The 14479-nt window shown below is 36.7% G+C and overlaps 6 non-coding genes across 6 annotated transcripts; 4 read left to right on the forward strand and 2 right to left on the reverse strand.

Annotated features, from left to right (window-relative positions):
* The first annotated feature begins 2539 nt into the window (after positions 1–2539).
* LOC112044559 (5S ribosomal RNA) lies at positions 2540–2658 on the forward strand. Its single transcript, XR_002886758.1, has one exon. It is a non-coding gene; the product is annotated as a 5S ribosomal RNA (ribosomal RNA).
* A 66-nt stretch (positions 2659–2724) lies between these two features.
* LOC112044557 (5S ribosomal RNA) lies at positions 2725–2843 on the forward strand. Its single transcript, XR_002886757.1, has one exon. It is a non-coding gene; the product is annotated as a 5S ribosomal RNA (ribosomal RNA).
* Positions 2844–2909: 66 nt separating this feature from the next.
* LOC112044554 (5S ribosomal RNA) lies at positions 2910–3028 on the forward strand. The gene has a single exon (XR_002886754.1). It is a non-coding gene; the product is annotated as a 5S ribosomal RNA (ribosomal RNA).
* A 66-nt stretch (positions 3029–3094) lies between these two features.
* LOC112044556 (5S ribosomal RNA) lies at positions 3095–3213 on the forward strand. Its single transcript, XR_002886756.1, has one exon. It is a non-coding gene; the product is annotated as a 5S ribosomal RNA (ribosomal RNA).
* Positions 3214–4408: 1195 nt separating this feature from the next.
* LOC112044552 (5S ribosomal RNA) lies at positions 4409–4527 on the reverse strand. Its single transcript, XR_002886752.1, has one exon. It is a non-coding gene; the product is annotated as a 5S ribosomal RNA (ribosomal RNA).
* Positions 4528–4592: 65 nt separating this feature from the next.
* Positions 4593–4711, reverse strand: LOC112044550 (5S ribosomal RNA). The gene has a single exon (XR_002886750.1). It is a non-coding gene; the product is annotated as a 5S ribosomal RNA (ribosomal RNA).
* Between the last annotated feature and the right edge of the window lie 9768 nt (positions 4712–14479).

A 14479-nucleotide genomic window follows, 5' to 3' on the forward strand; every position in this document is an offset into this window, starting at 1 on the left:
AAAAGCGTTAGCGTTTTCTGTTAAGTGGTCTTATCAGAGTTTCTTTAGTACTTAATTCATTTCCTTTCTCAAACGATGAAGGAAAAACATCGTGAGAAAACCTGTATATCTGAGAATATTTTCAATTGTCTACGTGTGTGAAATCTGCCAATACGCATTGGGCTAGTGTGGTGGACTATCAGCCTACCAATTCTAAGAGGAATTACGTGCTCAAAAGTTAACCTAAGATTGGTTAGTAATCTGCAGGAACAAGGTTCGTAACCTATAGATCTGAGACATTCCAATCGTAGCTCCTTCAATTTAGCTACTATTTGTTGGTCAGTGATTAGTCTGCTACTAAAGTAATGAGCAGGACAATCAACAATGCCGAGTAAATCTAGCCACAACTAGCAACACTGTGAACAATTTAATATGTAAGGACCGAATAATCTAAGCCCAGTTTAACTCAAATGCATTGACAATGTACTGACAATGGTACATGTCCCAACAATTTGACTAATTAAGATTTGTACTGGCACTTGTAACAAAGCATAGCTGGAACATGTATCTCGAATTGCGACATACAACCGAATCTCCTGGTGGAATTTGGTTATCCAAATCAGGACAAGTCCATAATTAGATTTACTATCAGAATATCCATACTAATATTATGATTGTCAAAGTCCAAAGAGCAGAATATTAATTTATACTTTTTATCGTAGAAAATACATGGCTCCTGCTGGATTTGTACAATAGTAGTCCATATCCATATCTAATTTGCATTTAAAGTAAAAATGTTTATTTGTTTATTGGTTTGTCTGCCGTTAACTACTGAACCGATCACAGTGCAATTTTTAAAGTTTTCTTTCTTCAACGATTGTCTGAAGCCTTTGTGTTACGAGTCATGGCCTTTTATTTAACTCTAGATTTATATCGCTTTTAGCAACGACATGTGTTAAACTTTTATTATAACTTTGATTTATGTGCTAAAACTTCCTCTACTTCTTGATGAGTGTAAAACAAAGGATAGTTGCACTTTAAATTGGAAAGTTACGCGGCATACCAAACCTTGCATGGCGAACATTTTAAAGTGCTAAGTTGCCATGGCTAAAGCCAAATGCCATATAGGAAAACGTAATAGAAATTATAAATCCTGGCGGGAATCGAACCCAGGAGTCTTTTTCTAATGCCATTATGAGCTTTTAAATCCTCTAACGCTGTAACCACCAATGGGGTGACAAACCAAACCCTCCTCGTATTTTGATTCTTTTTCAAACATAATCTAATTAGAAACATAATACGACCACTCCGCTTTACCGAAATAAGTGCTCCAAATTGGAATCTTTTTTCCCGACCCCATTTGAAATTTGAATTATTGGTTTGATCTAAAAATCTGTCACTTATATCATATCATCAACTGCCGATGGACGTCCACAGATGGACATAGGCCTCTAGTAGGTATAGACTTTCAAAAAAATAAAAAATTGTTCTCTTCATAATGAATTCTTTGTGTTTCAGGGGTCAAAGAGAAGGCCTGTGTACTAGGCCGAAGATAATTTTTCTGTATATCGCTCTCTCACTTTCGTTCTATAGCAATGAAAGAGAGAGCGTTATTTATGCCAACTCTATGGTTGTTGGGACGAAAAAGAGAGAGCACAATATAGACAAATTAATGATCTTGTTATCTCTTTGGCCTACTGTAGTGCCGTGATAGCCCAGTGGTCATGACCTCTGCCTCAGATTCCAGAGGGTGTAGGTTCGAATTCGGTCCAGGGCATGCGCCTCCAACTTTTCAGTTATGAGCATTTTAAGAAATTAAATATCACGTGTCTCAAACGGTGCAGGAAAAACATCTTGAGGTAAACTGCAGACCTGAGAATTTTCTTCATTCTCTGCGTGTGAAGTCTGCCTATCCGCATTGGGCCAGCGTGGTGGACTATTTGGCCTTAATCCTCTCATTCTGAGAGGAGACTCGAGCTCAGCGGGAATCTAATGTGGGTTAATGATGATGATGATGAGTGGACCATCAAAGAAAGAGATTTAGTTTACAATAAATACAATAACAAAATAAATTGTTGTAGTATAGGTCACATGTCCAACAACATTCCTAACTCAAAGCGTACACATTTCCGAACTGTCATGGGGTGAATATATTACGGATTCCAATTTGAAAATTGTCAGACCCAATATAGCTTTCGACAATCGTACCGTAACGCTGTTACAGTGCGATTATTTCCAATTAGTTATATGATAAACAATTTGACATCGGCTGTTGGGGACTCTTATTTGATTATGTGATTTAAACTAATTCTATTTATATTTATTTTATTATTATTATTAAGGGATTTATACCCTTAAATAATTGTTATGGTGGTTATTCTACCTACCTTAATATCTACTTACTTACCAAAAAAAAATTTAAAAAAGACACTCAACAGTTTACTTTTTAATTTTTATGTTAAAAACCGCCCGGGAACACCGCGTGATGTTGGCTTTTTGCTCTTTTCCGCAATACATTTTAATATCGTGTCTTGTTTTCTTTATTTGCAAAGTCACTGTCGCCAACGTCCATACCACGTTGAACACACCGGTTCTCGTCCGATCACCGAAGTTAAGCAACGTCGGGCGCGGTCAGTACTTGGATGGGTGACCGCCTGGGAACACCGCGTGATGTTGGCTTTTTGCTCTTTTCCGCAATACATTTTAATATCGTGTCTTGTTTTCTTTATTTGCAAAGGCACTGTCGCCAACGTCCATACCACGTTGAACACACCGGTTCTCGTCCGATCACCGAAGTTAAGCAACGTCGGGCGCGGTCAGTACTTGGATGGGTGACCGCCTGGGAACACCGCGTGATGTTGGCTTTTTGCTCTTTTCCGCAATACATTTTAATATCGTGTCATGTTTTCTTTATTTGCAAAGGCACTGTCGCCAACGTCCATACCACTTTGAACACACCGGTTCTCGTCCGATCACCGAAGTCAAGCAACGTCGGGCGCGGTCAGTACTTGGATGGATGACCGCCTGGGAACACCGCGTGATGTTGGCTTTTTGCTCTTTTCCGCAATACATTTTAATATCGTGTCTTGTTTTCTTTATTTGCAAAGTCACTGTCGCCAACGTCCATACCACGTTGAACACACCGGTTCTCGTCCGATCACCGAAGTTAAGCAACGTCGGGCGCGGTCAGTACTTGGATGGGTGACCGCCTGGGAACACCGCGTGATGTTGGCTTTTTGCTCTATTCAGCAATACAATAATATTTGAGTTGGAATTATAATTTTTTGTATTGTCTGTTCACTAGCCAAAGCATGCCTATCACCAAACAAGATCTAAGCCAATTTAGAAATTGTAAAATTTCAAAACTAACCCGAACTGCGAATCAAATCTAGGACCTCTCTGTTTAGAGCCATATAAGTTGCAACTGCGCCAGAGAGGTCGTCATAATGACAGAATACCTAATATCATCATCATTATCATCATTAACAACCCATATTCGGCTTAATGCTAAGCGCAAGTCTCTCTCAGAATGGAGAGAATTAAGAAAATTCTCAGTTTCGCAGGTTTCCTCACAATATTTTTCCTTCACCGTTTGAGACACGTGATATTTAATTTCATAAAATGGACAGTGTTCATTTACACGAGCAGCACGGTAGCTGTTGTTGCTCGTGACTGATTCAAACCTACGCCCTCCGAAACGAAGGCATAGGTCATATCCACATCCACTGGGCTATCAAGGCTACAAGAAGAAGACTGAAGAAACAGGTAGAGCTGTTTCTTCAGTCTTCTTGTCGCTGCACTCTTGATAGAGCGGTCGTGGTACCTGTAATGTGGTTACAATTATTAGGTAGTTATATACTAAACCAATGTGAATGTAGGGTAGACACACAATGTCTGTAATGAACTGTCAGTCGCACGGAATAACTACTCACGCGTCCACAGTTGCGTCACAATATTGTTAATCAAGCGATATTATCTAGCTTAATTAGTGTCCAGTATCAGTCGCTTAATTGCCCCTAATTAACCAACCTTATCTTCAATATCTCTTCGATAATGTTGTTACTTGTAATATGACATCTCTCTCAATGCTATAGTTGATTTATCTATACTTAATATTCCAAGAGGTAAAGTTTGTGTGTTTGTATGTTTGTAGGGGTGTAATCTCTGGATCTAAGTAACCGATTTTGAAAACACAAATCCCGCAGAAACCATTGATTTTTCCTGAATAAAAAGTAGCCTATGTACATTTTTAATATTTAATCGAATCATGCAACGTGTATTTAAAATGTCAGAATATTTTGAAATATATTGAAACTTTGAAAAAACACAACTATGAAAAACATATATAGACCAAAAAGCCAACATCGCGACAGTGCCTTCGCAAATAAACAAGACACGATATTAATATGTATTGCGGAATAGAGCAAAAAGCCAACATCACGCGGTGTTCCCAGGCGGTCACCCATCCAAGTACTGACCGTGCCCGACGTTGCTTAACTTCGGTGATCGGACGAGAACCGGTGTGTTCAACGTGGTATGGACGTTGGCGACAGCAACTTTGCAAATAAAGAAAACAAGACACGTATTAAAATGTATTGCGGAAAAGAGCAAAAAGCCAACATCACGCGGTGTTCCCAGGCGGTCACCCATCCAAGTACTGACCGCGCCCGACGTTGCTTAACTTCGGTGATCGGACGAGAACCGGTGTGTTCAACGTGGTATGGACGTTGGCGCAATTACGTTAGAATAATCAAAAGACAAGAAAATTATTTAAGACTAGCAGACGCCACGCGTTTCATCTGCGTAGTTCTCGTTCTCATAAGAAAACAGGTAAGTATAGCCTATAGCAGCTGGGGCTAGCGTAGCATCCCAATGGGGTGTGCTTTTAGCGCGTCTAAACAGATTTGCTTATTGACTATACTAGTCGATCAACATTGCTATCTGTATTCTCTTCACCTTCATCTCTCCCTGTCTGACACGATACTATAAACAGAAAGCGATAAATACAAATTAGCATAACTTTAGACAGAGAGCAATAGATACAAATTAGCAAGTGTAATTGGAATGTTTGCTTTGAGCATGCTTATTCAGGAGCATACTTAAAAATAGAATTTTTATTGCTATATATATCTCCGAAACTATTTAACGAATTAACATACTGTAAAGAGCAAATCTTTTCTCCATAATATTCTTGTGATTATTAAATAATTTATTTTGATAAGGTTTTAAGTTTAGTAGTATAAATAATGACATAAACTTAGGTATATAAAATTAATATTTTTTAAAACACTAAAGGTGCTATATCTGCTAAAATATAGAAGATAGATATATGGTGTGGCGGACTTTTTTGCAGAACTTTTAAAGGTACATAAAGCCTCCATACATTGATTTCAATTTTACACAATGGATAAGGCAGCGCATGCGAATAAGTCTGTTTATGATGAATTTCGGTCCGACCTGTATGACATATGTATGATAACTCTGCTAATATATATGATACCAATATAAAATATAGCCTATAGCACTCCCCAATAATGTAGCATTCTACTGGTGAAAGAATTTTTGAAATCGGATCAGTAATTCCGAAGATTACCCCGTTTAAAAAATGTTACAAACTTACAAACATACAAACTTTACCTCTTTATAATATTAGTATCGATATAGATATAGATTACCGGAATGATTACTTTATATTATAAAATCTTTGTTTCCAAAGCCAATGGCTATGACTAAAACTTACACATGGTCATAAATTGTCAACGTCACCCAACCATTTCATTAACTCAATCACTCGTATCCTAACCCTTGTTAATGCACCAGATATTAAGATACGGCTAATCTTCACATAACTTAGGATCAACGCAGTTACGGTCACCGTTGACCATTGTCCCGTTTAATTTAAACCGGGGGTATTCTCACAATTGTGGCTTCGTTGAACAATAATACACACGTCTGTTTCACTCATTTAAAGCACATTGCTGCTTTAGCTTAATACATCTTTTGATTGTTGACATAAAACCAGCAATGGATGTTGTGTAATTCGATTGTGCAATGTCGCAATTGAATTCAGTGCGTTATTTAGTTCCATTCAGAGCAATGCTGTAATGATTTTACTAAAGTCCGACCAAGTTTATTTTGCCGTTCATATCTTTGGTTATAACTCTTATTCTTATTAAATAAGGTTGATATTTAAATGGCAATTAGTTGGTGAAGTATTTTTAAATTGTTTAGTATTGTCGTAAGATTTTATGTTTGTCTGTATTTATGCAAAGCGGTCCTTGGGGTGGTGTTTTTGGTTTTTGGCCGCTATTGAAACTTGACCCCGTCAATTTCGCCGTTTCCTTATTATTCCATAAAGGATTATTATACGCTACTGTTCATGTCCGTTTTAATATGAGTTGAGATTGTTATCATAATGGGTGCAATTATCGTTTATGTAAACGGTATATTGGGTAGATAATAGGTAACTTTGCCTGCAACTCGGTAACTTCAAATTTCACTTTAGCTTGCCCAGTAGTTAATTGTCGAAATTAGGTTACTTTACCTAAATCGTAATTTCATACCTTACCAAAACTTTGTATTTACGTGTATTTACGTTAGCTCTAGTTAAAGTTAACTTAGGTTTAGTTTTAAAAATCTGCATAGCAGGTTCATTCAGTAACTTTGCCATATATTACTTGACTATGACTTGAGATTCTTCATTCTATTATAACAAAATGTCTTCCGGTGTCTAACCCTTTGTGTATATCATACAGTAGGTTAGGTAGATGACATTTCTCAGTTGATTTGATAATTATTTTAATACGTTGTTAATCAAGACAAAGTTAGTAAAATAGGCCATTTACCTACCTATGAAAATTCACTAAACTAGTTCGTAATCAATTTATTGGTTGACGAAGAAGATTAATTACATATTTTGTGCTGAGATTTTTTTTAATCACTTGATGAATGATCACTTTTGACGGCCTTCGTGGCGCAGTGGTATGCGCGGTGGATTTAATGCCGGAGGTCCTGGGTTCGATCCCCGGCTGGGCCGATTGAGGTTTTCTTAATTGGTCTAGCTGAAGGCTTCGGCCGTGGCAAGTTACCACCCTACCGACAAAGACGTACCGCTAAGCGATTTAGCGGTACGATGTCGTGTAGAAACCGAAAGGAGTGTGGATTTTCATCCTCCTCCTAAAAAGTTAGTCCGCTTTCATCTTAGATTACATCATCACTTACCATCAGGTGAGATTGTACTCAAGGGCTAACTTGTAAAAAATAATAAAAAAAATCCAATAACAAATAGGTTTGATTAAAAAGTCTAAGCAAAGATGTTTTAATAGATATTATGTCACTAGTGCGTCAAAACTAAAAGGCAAACAAAAGCGGTTTTATTCATTTATTGGCTTAATAAACAACGAAAGTTATTTATAAGTATAAATAATACCTAAATATTGTACACAATGTGGAGTTGTTTGTTCAGAAACTGTAAAAAACGTATAAACATAAATATTTATAATGGAATTAAAAACAAAATTTTGCATTTGTACGCTCAGTGGACTAGATATTCGGATCACTTTTGCGGCGATTGTGTTGGCAGGTAACATATCTATAGAATAAAACATCGCTGGGTCTAAGGGTAAACAAAGTCGCGGGAATCTGATTATAAAAATACGTGAATCTGTTATTTCATATAAAATCGTGAATCTGTTATTTCATTTGTTTTAGTTATGAAAATATAAAAAATATATTTGTAGAACATTTCTTATGTAAGTAAAATAGTTAATAATTATTGCATTTGTATATTTTTTCAAGAGAGCCGTGACAGCCCAGTAGATATGACCTCTGAATCCGATTACGGAGGGTGTGGGTTCAAATCCAGTCCGAGGCATGACCCTCCAACATTTCAGTTGTGTGCATTTTAAGAAATTAAATATCACGTGTCTCAATCGGTGAAGGAAAACATCGTGAGGAAACCTGCATACCAGAGAATTTTTTTTAATTCTCTGCGTGAGTGCCATTCCGCATTGGGCCTATTGGCCTAACCCCTTTCATTCTGAAAGGAGACTCGTGGTCATCAGTGAGCCGAATATGGGTTGGTAATGATGATGATTTTCTTTAAATCGCATCTTTTAAACCACCTACCTATGTATCATAATCCTTAAATAATTAATATATTTTTGGAAAATTTTATAATTTTTTATAGCGGTTTTGTAGTTTCAGAGCCTGTTGAAACAAACAAACAATGAAATCTTTTGTCTTTATAATATTACTTTAAAGTTCTTAGTTTAATTAAGTTCTTAACTACGAACTAAAAATATTCGGGGTCAATGACCCCTACACGAATTGACCGCCTATCCATAGTCAGCATAATTTCGCACAACAACAGTTCTAAGCACAGATATAAATGACCATTATTAATAATACATTGTGTTGATCTTATTAACACTGTCAACAAATTCAAGTGGGTCATATGACATGATTAGAAAGAACTTTACTCGTATTGTAATAAAGTTTAAAATTGTATAGCAAAATTAAAATTCGCATTTACAATGAGCAAAATACTATGGAGTTATATAATGCGTTTGTGATATTTTTCAGGAACTCTATTCGTATGACATAGAGTTTAAAATTGAATAGCAAAATCGAATTTCGCATTTACAATGGGCAAAATACTATGGAGTGTTAAAATGCGTTTAGGATATTTTTCTGGAACTCTATTTCTATGAGATAGAGTTTAAAATTGAATAGCAAAATCCAATTTCGCGTTTACAATGGGCGAAATAGTATGGAGTGATATAATGCGTATTGAGATACTGTCCAGGAGTTAATAGTCGAAATAACAAGTTCCTTTTGATGATTTCGTATGATTAATTGAAGACATATTTTACTGTATTATTCGCGTTATCAATGGGTAAGTTGATAAATATACACAGAGTAATAAGTACAGAGATTGAATGTATAGATTAAGATATTTAATGACATCGCATCATATCAGGTAACAAAGTTTTCTTAGCTTGTCCTGTTAGTATTTAATAAGGATAAATTTATTACTATATCTTTATAAACACGGGTGTATGTTTGTTATGATTTGACACCTACACCACTAAACCGATTTAATAAATTATTTTACCCAAGGGAAGCTGCATTATCAATGAATAACTTAAGTTATATTTTATGCCCGTATTCTTACGTGATGGTAAGTGAAACGTGATAGCCCAGTGGATAACCTCTGCCTTCGATTCGGATGGCGTAGGTTTGAATCCGGTCAGGGACACGCACTTTCAGTTATGTGCATTTTAAGAAATTAAATATCTCAAACGTTGAAAAAAAACATTGTGAGGAAACCTGCATTGCTGAAAATTTTCTTAATTCTCTACGTGTGTGAAGTCTGCCAATGCGCTTTTTGGCCAGCGTGGTCTAATTAGGCCTAACCCCTCTCATACTGAGAGGAGACTCGTGCTCAACAGTGAGCCGAATATGGCTTGTTAATGATAATGATGATTCCTACGAGAACGGGAGATATGCGCGAGAAAACGCGGAGGTACGCTAATACTTATTTTTATTAATTTGGCAAATAAGCAGATATTTCCAATTTCCTTTCTCTAAAATAAGCTATTTTATAAGTGGGTACAACAATAGTCCACCGAGCCAAACGGGGCTCGAACCCATAACTTCTCGTAGTTCAGTATCCTTAACTTTGGAACTTTTAAAGTTATTGAACTATAAAAAAAACTAATGAATATTCATACAGTCCTTCGTATATGTGTAGGATCCCTAGGTAGTGATGTTGCTTCATTCTTAGTTTCGATAATTACACAATTTATAATCCCAAGCAGAGATTATAACCCCCCTTTGTTACAAATAGAGATGTGCTGATAACTTATAATCCCGCGCGCTGACAAATGGTGTTAATAAGAAACCTGTCGCGGTGGGATTAGGCCGTGTTAATTGCAGTTTACCGCGCTTGCTGCTAGTGATGGGCCCGTCATCGATGTCGATATTTACATCCAAATCCTACTAATATTATAAACGCGAAAGTTTGTATGTTTGGATGTTTGTTACTCTTTAACGCCGCTACTACTGAAGCGATTTGGCTGAAATTTGGAAATTAAATAGATTTTACTCTGGATTGACGCATAGGCTACTTTTTATCCCGCAAAAATCCATGGTTTCCCGAAATTTGCGAAAACTGATGATTTTGATGATATGAATGTTTGTTACTCTTTCACGCCTCAACTACTAAACCCTAATTAGCTGAAATTTGGTATTAAGATATATTCTAGCCTGGATTAACACATAGGTTACTTTTTATCTCCGAAAAATCCATGGTTCCCGAGGGATTTCTGAAAAACTAAAGACGAAGTCGCAGGTGTCCGCTAGTATCTACTAATAAGATAAATACTAGTATTATTATTAAAATTATTGACGGATGTATATTTATTTAACTACGCAAAACCTGAATGGAACTTTAAATTAACTTGATAAAACGTCTGTATAGGTGAGTCATTGAGTCAGGTGTGTCATTGAGAGCACAAATCAAACTCGAACTTTTTGGAGTAAATATTGATGAAATAAAATAGTACATACCTGAAATTATTAATTTAATATTATAAGTATCTATTTTAATTTGTAATAATAACTTAATTTTTTTTTGTTATCAAACTAGCTTTATATATTAAGCAACAAATACAAAACAAAGTTGCAGGTTTCTAGGTTAAGACAAACTATTCGGACGTATTTTTATAAAATTATTTCATTTAATTCGATATCGATATCGATATTGCTTAACATTATTCATATTGAGCATCACTACAAGATAATTTAAAATCGGCATTACAACGGAGTGTCGTAAGCGGATTACTTTTAAAATTAAAATGGCGTCGCGTAATTAAAATATGTCATAATATTTAAGGGGACCGCGAAATTAAATAGAAAATTGTTAGCAATGTCTTCTATACTTTAGTACTTTAATAACTTTGGGTGATGTAGCTAAAATGAGAGGGAGTTTTAGGGTAATTAATAGGGTTCATTTATGGTAATCTATATGAACACAACTGCCTTATTTGTTCAGTGATTTAGTCCTGGGTTCGAATCCCTTGGTCGGACAAAAAATAAACGTATTCCTCAGAAGCAGAAGAAATGGTCAAACTAAACATATCTTAAAACAAAGTCCATTGCCGAGTCTGTCTGTCTGTATGTTGGCGATAAACTTGAAAATTACTGAACGGTTTTCATACGGTTTTCACCATTAGATAAAGGATTCACGAATATCTTAGCATTCGGGTGCGGGTCCATCGTGTGGCAGATAGAAATACTGCGAGCAGAATCCTGGCCTGGTGACCTGGGTGTAGGGTTAAAGAATATATAGCTTAAAAGGAGTAGCTCACGTCCGCGTGGTTTTCGTTCCCACAGGAATACGGGGATAATATATAGAATAAATAGGCTATCTAACACTGAAAGAAGTTTTCTAATCGGACCAGTAACTCCTGAGATTAGCGCGTTCAATCAAACAAACAAATAAACTTTTCTGCTTTATAATTATAAAATGATAGAAGGATTCTAATTTCTACGTGGACGAAGTCACAGGCGTCCGCTAGTAAGAAATAAATGAAATTGTTAGCCAACCCTCACATCAAAGGGATATGATTGAGATGCGTCCAGTTAGACAAATTCTCACTATTTGTTCTGTATCATTTGTGTTGGCCAGTGATGGAGTGAGCTATCACTGTGATGGAGATTGGGTTTGCTTGCGAGCTCCATTATTATGAAATATTAGGACATATACTAGAATAATATGCAAACCTAAAGCCGGGTTTGCATATTATTCTAGTATATTGACGGCATCCGTGGCGCAGTGGTATGCGCGGTGGATTTACAAGACGGAGGTCCTGGGTTCGATCCCCGGCTGTGCAGATTGAGATTTTCTTAATTCCAGGTCTGGCTGGTGGGAGGCTTCGACCGTGGCTAGTTACCACCCTACCGGCAAAAACGTACCGCCAAACGATTTAGCGTTCCGGTACGATGCCGTGTAGAAACCGAAAGGGGTGTGGATTTTCATACTCCTCCTAACAAGTTAGCCCGCTTCTATCTTAGACTGCATCATCACTTACCATCAGGTGAGATTGTAGTCAAAGGCTAACTTGTAAAGAATAAAAAAAAAAGAAATGAAAGGGTTCAGACCTGTGTAACGCGTAATGTAATCCACCGTGTAATGTAATGCGAATTCTACGTGTGGATAGCACTACGAGCATTACATGTAACACTCGCGCCGGCGTTCGGGCTGATCCATCGGCTGTCGGTTTTTTGCGCGAACACTAAGGCGCTCGCAAACATTGGAAACCGCTGTTTATATAGATTCGCGTATATATAGATCGTATTTGGTTAGGTTATATAGTTTCAGGTAGGTAATGAAATAATGTTTAGGTCTCAATACAAATCAACGTTTGAGTTAGAATTTGATGATGTCATTGAACAACTGAAACTCTGAACCACAAAATTAAGCTGCCGATACAAATTCATCACTTTCACCTTATACCCGCCAACCCGTATTGGAACAACGTGGTGGGTAGGTTACAAAACCCTAAACTCTCCAAATGCTATTAAGGTGAAGTCCGCTATTCAAATAGGCTGATAGACTCAGAGGCACAATTATCCGTCTACTTTAATATACCCGCGTCATATTAAAGAGGGCGGGTAATTGTGTGTCTTGACCAACCAAAAAAAACTTACAAATACTTTAGGTAGGTACTTATGTATAGAAATCTAAAGTCTAGTTATTGTATAAATAAGTAAGACATAATTTACACCGTAACTGAAATAGTATTCAATTGTTCATGCACCACAACTAACTAAAGAGGTATCTAGTAATTAAAAATCAAAATTCGTTGTTAATCACCTTCCGAATCCATGTAAAACCAACAAAAACCTTCATAATACGAGTTAATGATGTAAGGAACTCAAACCAACAGGCGGCCATACAACTGATTGAGGACTGAGGAGGGTCCAACAAAAACAAACTCACTTTCAATACACCGCGGACCCCTGTCAGCGAAACAAAACGCTTTAAGAATGAAAAATGAAATCAAGTGGACAGTGCGTAGAAAAACCACTAAAACAAGGGACTTGTAAAAGTTAAACCAATCGTAATAGTGTAATAGTAATCAACAAGGAGTATCGATGATTTCATAAAATAGGTATATTTATATTAAATAGCTCCGCTACAATAATAATTGTATTAATAAAGCAATAAAGCAATATATTATAAGCTAGCTGACGCCGCGCGTTTTCATCCACTTGGTTCCCGTCCCGTATGATTACGGGGATAATACGGGCCTATAGCCTTCCTCGATGAATGGGCTATCTAACAGTGAAATATTTTTTCAAATCGGACCAGTAGTTCCTGAGATTAGCGGGTTCAGTCAAACAAACAAACAAACAAACTCTTGCTCAAAGCTTTATAATATTAGTATAGATATAAAAATAATTAGTGTCTGGTTAAATATAAGATAACATATAAGTTAAGACACGATTTCGTAAATACCTTTTGCCTTGAAGTTACAAATCACATTCTGATTAGAAATCACGAAATCATTCGTGTGGTTAGACGCACATAAATGCGTATGAAAATCTCGTCTCGTAATGGCCAGTGGTAATTTTAGAAGCGATCTAACGTGTTAGAAGGAGGATGAAAATCCACACCCCTTTCGGTTTCTACACGACGTCGCACCGGAACGCTGAATCGCTTAGCGGTACCTCTTCTGCGGTCTTTGCCGGTGGGGTGGTAACTAGCCACGGCGAAGGCTATCACCAGCCAAAAATAATACTGATTCTTCTGTATAATGTCAGATAGTCTAATTGTCACATTCTTACTTTAATTCGCAAATAATGACAAAGAGAATACTTATGAATAAACTAAAACACAAATCAGAATGCTTGTAAACAAAGTCTATTTGAAATAAACAACTTATAAATGTAATAAAATCTCAAATTTCCAAGTAAAATACTATGTTTGTATTTTACTTGGAAATTTGAGATCACGCTAGTTTTGCAAGTGTTCCCAAGTCCCGACTGTACGTGGTGACACTGTCCAAGCTTGACCATCCATTTATCAGCGGCACTTAGCCGAATTTACATAAAATCCAGCGCATGATTAATGCTCGTACGTGATACGCGAGTGCCACCGATGCAGATTATTGTGTACTTGATAAATTATACACGTAAATAGGACGCCGGTTCATCAGGCGATTTGTATGTAATACGTGAATTCATCTGCCTCAAATTAGTAGTAGTTAATTTAGAGGATAATAGTAGTCCCGCACGAAACGTTCGCATCAACGTTTCTAGTAAAAGCTGCTAAGATGTGTTTCCGGCGCCATTGTTTCCTGACAGGCAAGAGTGATTAGGAAATTTTTGTTTTTTTTCCATCAGGCATGATTGTACTAAAGCGCACGTGACATAAAAGAAAGAAATCTCCTCTCATACCTTTGGCGTACTTCATAGACGCAAAAATGCACTG

The sequence above is a fragment of the Bicyclus anynana genome, chromosome 22 (genome assembly GCF_947172395.1).
Source record: "Bicyclus anynana chromosome 22, ilBicAnyn1.1, whole genome shotgun sequence".
NCBI classification, from domain to species: Eukaryota; Metazoa; Arthropoda; class Insecta; order Lepidoptera; family Nymphalidae; genus Bicyclus; species Bicyclus anynana.